Below are 5,542 nucleotides of genomic sequence, written 5' to 3'. Positions count from 1 at the left end.
GAGCCATTTAATGTTTGTCTTACAAAAGTGAAACTTTGGATTATAACTTAAGTTTTATGAAAAAAAAAATATGTATTTTAAAATTCTGTAGACTTGCAACTTTTATTACTTTGGTTCAAAGAATATTGAAATGTTACGTTCTGTTCAGGCTAAAGTTTCTTATCTATATCTATATCTTGTCACGAACAAAGGAGGTTATTAAAATTAAAGTTTTTTTTTCTCTTGTTTTGAAGACGACGTGCCATTGTGTTTCTTCTGTCGTGCATGAATGTCACTTGATTCCTGTTCTCTAGTAAAAAAAAAGATGTCACTGGCTGTTTTACGTCAGAATAATATTAAAATTCCCAGAGATCTAACGATAAAAAGACGTGTATTGTATAGCTCTACCTAGCGTTGGATTGCGCAAGAAAGGTAAATGCGGTAAATTATTTGAGAGAATCACCACAGTGCTGTTATACCTATTTTTATGTTGTAAAATAAAAGTATATATATATATATATATATATATATATATATATATATATATATATATAATAACTATAGATATCTGGTCTTTTCTAACATAAATACTTGTATGTTTATACGAGATCAACACTAACAAAAAATCATCAATTAAAATTGGAAGACATCTGTCGAAATAGGTTATGGGCGGGGAATAAACGGATATCTTGTCATATAATAATGAATATGTAGGTCACCTTAAAAACATAAACAACTTAACCTTGGATTTTAATCTTACCCTTCAAACGAAAAATGTTTTACCAGTTTCCTAGACCAGGTTAATGCTACAATGTGGGGCTGGTGTGGTGGAATGCATCGGCTGACAGTACCCCGGGCGTGACAAAATAGTTATGGGGATTTGCTCCGATTTTTTTCTCTACTTTTTACAATTTTAAATCTAAAGCCTTTTGAATACTTTTCCATGTTTGGCACATGAAAGAAAGTATAAAACAGCAGAAAAAAATGGATTGAAAAGAACTTTGGTCGTCATGGAAACCCCAAAAAAAAACCCCGTCATTTTGAAATTTTTTGGTAAGTTTAAAAATGCTAAGGTTTTATTTATTTGTGAACTTATAGCAAAGAAATTTAAACTGCTTTTATTTCAGTATATATAAAAAAAAATTATCATGACAACTTTTTGAAGTAAATAATAGTAAAATTTTTACAAGGTTTAAAATATCGTACCCTTTTTAGTGTCCAAAATTTAAAAAAATTTGAATATAATTTATCAGATACTTTTTCTATGAAAGCTATCACACTTCCCTCGTGACACAAACTGTATTTTTGCATGAAGAACAACTACTAAAAATATGGTGGGCATTGGTAAATAAATAAAAAGTAGTAGGCTTTTTTAGTGTTAAAACCGGCAAACTGAGAAAACAAGTAATTAAAAAAAGTCTAGTGACAATTTTAGCGCAATTTCCTTGTGTTATCTAAAAAAGCTCTGTCGTAGCGTAAATCAAGAGCAGGGTTAGTAAAACCATTGGTTAGTTTTAAAACGTTTTTTATTAATTTTTTTTCAGTATTTTACATGTTTTATTTACAATAGAGTAACATGACTAAAAACCATTGCGCGCCAAGCTACCGAACGTGACGTCGCAGCCATTGAACGTGATGGCGCAGCTATTTAACGTGATGACGCGTGTGGTGTGGTTGCATAAAATGCCTACTAATTCGGTCCAAATTTTAATTAATTCAAAAAATATTTTGTGACCAAACGAAAGGATATTTTTGAAAACTTTCTTCGGCAATATTGTTCTAAATTATGGCAAAAATCGATTGGTACATGTTTCAAGTCGCTAAGTGGTCTGGTTGCCGAGTTATGGGCCAAAAACTACATTTTTTCCGAGGTTTTTTGGCTTTTCCGGGAAATCCATGAAAGAAACCCGGAATTTTTATGGCCTATGTTCATCCTCGTAACTTGCTTAACATAATTGCTTTGGAACTAGTCCTCGATATTGCTTCGTTGAGGAGGAAATACGACTTAAAGCTGCGGACACACATCCATCCATCCATTCATTCCCAGAAAAGACGAGTTAATAAACGCAATTCTCCAGAATGGAAATTGCGCTAAAAAGCTAAATGTAACGAAAAGTTGGTCACAAGATTACCATATCTGTGTAATTTGTAAAGCCTATTGTAAGTTTTGGGTGTTTCCAAGATGATGAAAATTAAGATTATCAAAAAAATGGAAAATTAAGCAATCCAGTGATGCAAATAGAATATCATAATGGGCATACAACGTTTTCGTAGAGAGCTTGTAAGATTGGGAAAAAATGAATTTCTGTTTAATAGGTCATAAAAATAATATTTGAAACACACAAAAAATTCTCATTAAAGTTATTATTTTCTTAATTCCAAAATGGATAAAGTATGCAAACTGCAAGAAACCGATCATGACGAAAAACCGGAAATTTGGTTATTTTTTTAAGGAGCATATCTCCTTAAGGGAAACTAAGGTCACTAGTTTCCATAGATTTTTAATTTTTTTTTACAATAGCAGAGGCGGGGGGGGGGGGGGTGAGACACCTCAGGATGTCACATGACCTAGTGACGTGACAGTGAAACGCGCATTGCTCAATTTTCTCAGAAAATATTTAATAAAAAATATTTCTTATTTCTCAACACCTGCGTATATTTCCTAATATATTATACTACTTATATTTTTTCAAGAAAATGCGTCACTATTGTCACAGTGTAGTATTTTATTTAGCTTTTACAAATCTTTTTACTTTCTCGTATATACGAAGTATAGAGAAAGTATTGTAATCGTGCAAAAAAAAAATCAAGATTTTTACAAATCTCGACGTTTTACAGCTCACTGATACGGAAAAACATAATTTTGTAATCTTGTCCGTATGTCTGTGTGTCTGTGTGTGTGTGTGTGTCTGTGTGTAAACACGATAACCTGAGTACCGTTACAGCTAGGTTGATAAAATTTCATATATAAGTATTTTATCAAAATCGTAGATCAGTATCAACTTTTGAGCGATTTCCGAAAACCGAAAGTAATACTTTTTCTACTTTGAATTTTTACAAAGCCTATAACTTGAGTACTATTTCAGATAGATAAATGAAAGTTCACATGTAAGTAAAAGATCTAATTCTCTACCTTCTGCCAAATTTTGAGTAATTTTCGTTGATCAAAAGTAGTAATTTACGCTATTTCCGATTTCTCAAAAAACCCATGTAAATTTATATAGTACTAATAATATTGCGCTTTATTATGCACATCTTTATTTGGCGTTCACTTGGTGTGCACTTCTTTTTTCTACAAGATTTTATTCTGTTTATAAAAGTTTAACCCTTTATCTACTGACGGTACTTATAAATACCACTTTAATTAAGTGCCTGTATTATTTTTAATTTAATACGAATTTTAAAAATTATTGAGGTAATTAATAGTATTATCTCCCCTGAGTCGCCGGTAGTCGGAGGTATCAATGTTTTTTTTTAAATTAATGGTGTGGCGCCATATTCAATGTCTTGCTATATTGGTAGTTCACAATTGTTCTGTACAGTTCTCACACACGTTCCTGAATTCCCTTTGTTTTACCTTATTTTTCAAGTTTTCAACCCCAAATATTTTTTATTGGCACCTTCAATAGTCAGGCAAACGCGTTTAACTTCTAGTTATACAATTTTAATCAAATTGTCTTTGTATTAGATCGATGTTTACAAGTGGACTTATAAGTACCGTCTGGGCACACGGACATTTTTTTAGGATTTTTAGAAAATGGCAGATTTGTTAGGAGGAGTTACATAAATATTGTCTTGATAATAAATTATCGAAATGTACTCAAAAAATGATATTTACACATTTATAAGAAGGTTTGCATAAGGTTTACCTAAGAAATATTGTAATTACATGTTAATTTCTAGTAGTAAAAAATAACAAGAATAAAGGTATCAGTTGCAGGCTCGTTTACAAGGTTTAGTTTACTGCATTTGTATACCAAAGCCTAGTTCTAGTAGTAAGATTTAATTTGTTAGTTATATTTACTGCAATAAACTGTCTTGCCAACAATAACTAGCATTTACGTAATGTATACCTGTAGACTAGTAATAGTCCATACTTCTGCATATAATATAGATCTATAAGGTAAATTTTAATCAGTAAACAGAAAAGAGTAATCCACTACAGCTATCCTAAACACATTGAGCTCACTTCTATTTATGAACTTTGCACTGTAGTGTAGACTTGTCATAACATTCTAGTAGGCTACAATTATACTAGTATTACTAGTAGTTGTATGCTGAATGACTAGGCTTTTGTTTGTTTATGCGACTCATTGTACTAGTTATTGGAAGCTTCCAGCAAAAGCATATTCATTCCGGCAACCGTTGCTACACCAGAAAGACCGCAGACAAGATTGAGGGAGCATGACATGTCGACTACTTTTGCTGTGTATGCGGCCTAAGATGTGTTCCCATAGAAAATCCAGTACTCAAAATATACTTTTGTGCTGTATTTATGTGTGAAAATTACAAAATGTGATTGTTATGATGATTGCCATGTTATTAGTTAATAAATTGTATCGTTTGTTCCTGTGTTGTAAAAAAAAATATTTGAAAAAAATGTCCTAGATTACTGACGGTACTTATAAGTACCAATATCTGTTTGGGCCATTAAAAATTTATGAAACGAAATTTCCTTCAACATATGCTTTGAATGTGCCAAAAGCAATATAGTAACACATTGTTTAAGTAAAAATCTCATTCAGAACATAATTCCGTAAATAAAGGGTTAAGTATTTAAAATGGATTAAAAGTTGTGCCTTTATCACGAGTTGCCATCCTCTGTTGTTTTATTTAAGAATATTCGAGAAAGTTTGGGGTTTATTTATTTTAAGTTATGTTTTCAAATAATGCTGATACTGTAAAATAACAAGTACATTTTTTTTGTTGAGGTCCAAAGCTTAGTTTTACATGTTACATCATTATATGTTCGTTACAAAATGTTAACAAGATCGATGATTATCATATGTAAAAATAAAGGCTTAAAAATTAATTTCTAAATAATGATATGAAGTATTAATTAGCTCTAAAGCAATTTTAATTATTATGTGATGGAAAAAAAAATAATATAATATACAATTTGGCGCCTGTAATATTTTTTTTATAGCGAACAAACGCAACTATTATAAAAAATATATATTTATTTACTATTCAAATGAAAGTATTGTAGAAGAAAAAATGAAGTTTTATAATGTACTATAAAGTACATTAAATGTACTTCAGATGTATTTCAGATGTACTGAAAGCGTTGATATATCTGGGTAGATGGAATATACGAAACTGAAAACTTTGAGGAATACTTAATTATGGGTATTTCATTATGTTTTTGATTCCTGCTTAGCTTAAGATTATCAAATTTTGTGACAGCACATAACCAGATTATAATTATTGGCGATAATTTTAATTTAAATAACATTTAATAACAATCTGTTATTTTAATAAAGATAATTACACGTAAGATATAGCAACCTAGGGTATACTTGTCAAAACATTTTCAATGGCGGTTAGCGACATGTAGCTTGTC

Source organism: Physella acuta, unplaced genomic scaffold, assembly GCF_028476545.2.
Source record: "Physella acuta isolate Inbredline_101_S28 unplaced genomic scaffold, ASM2847654v3 ptg000852l, whole genome shotgun sequence".
NCBI classification, from domain to species: domain Eukaryota; kingdom Metazoa; phylum Mollusca; class Gastropoda; family Physidae; genus Physella; species Physella acuta.
The sequence above is the reverse complement of the archived record's forward strand: the minus strand, read 5'-3'. Positions refer to the sequence as shown.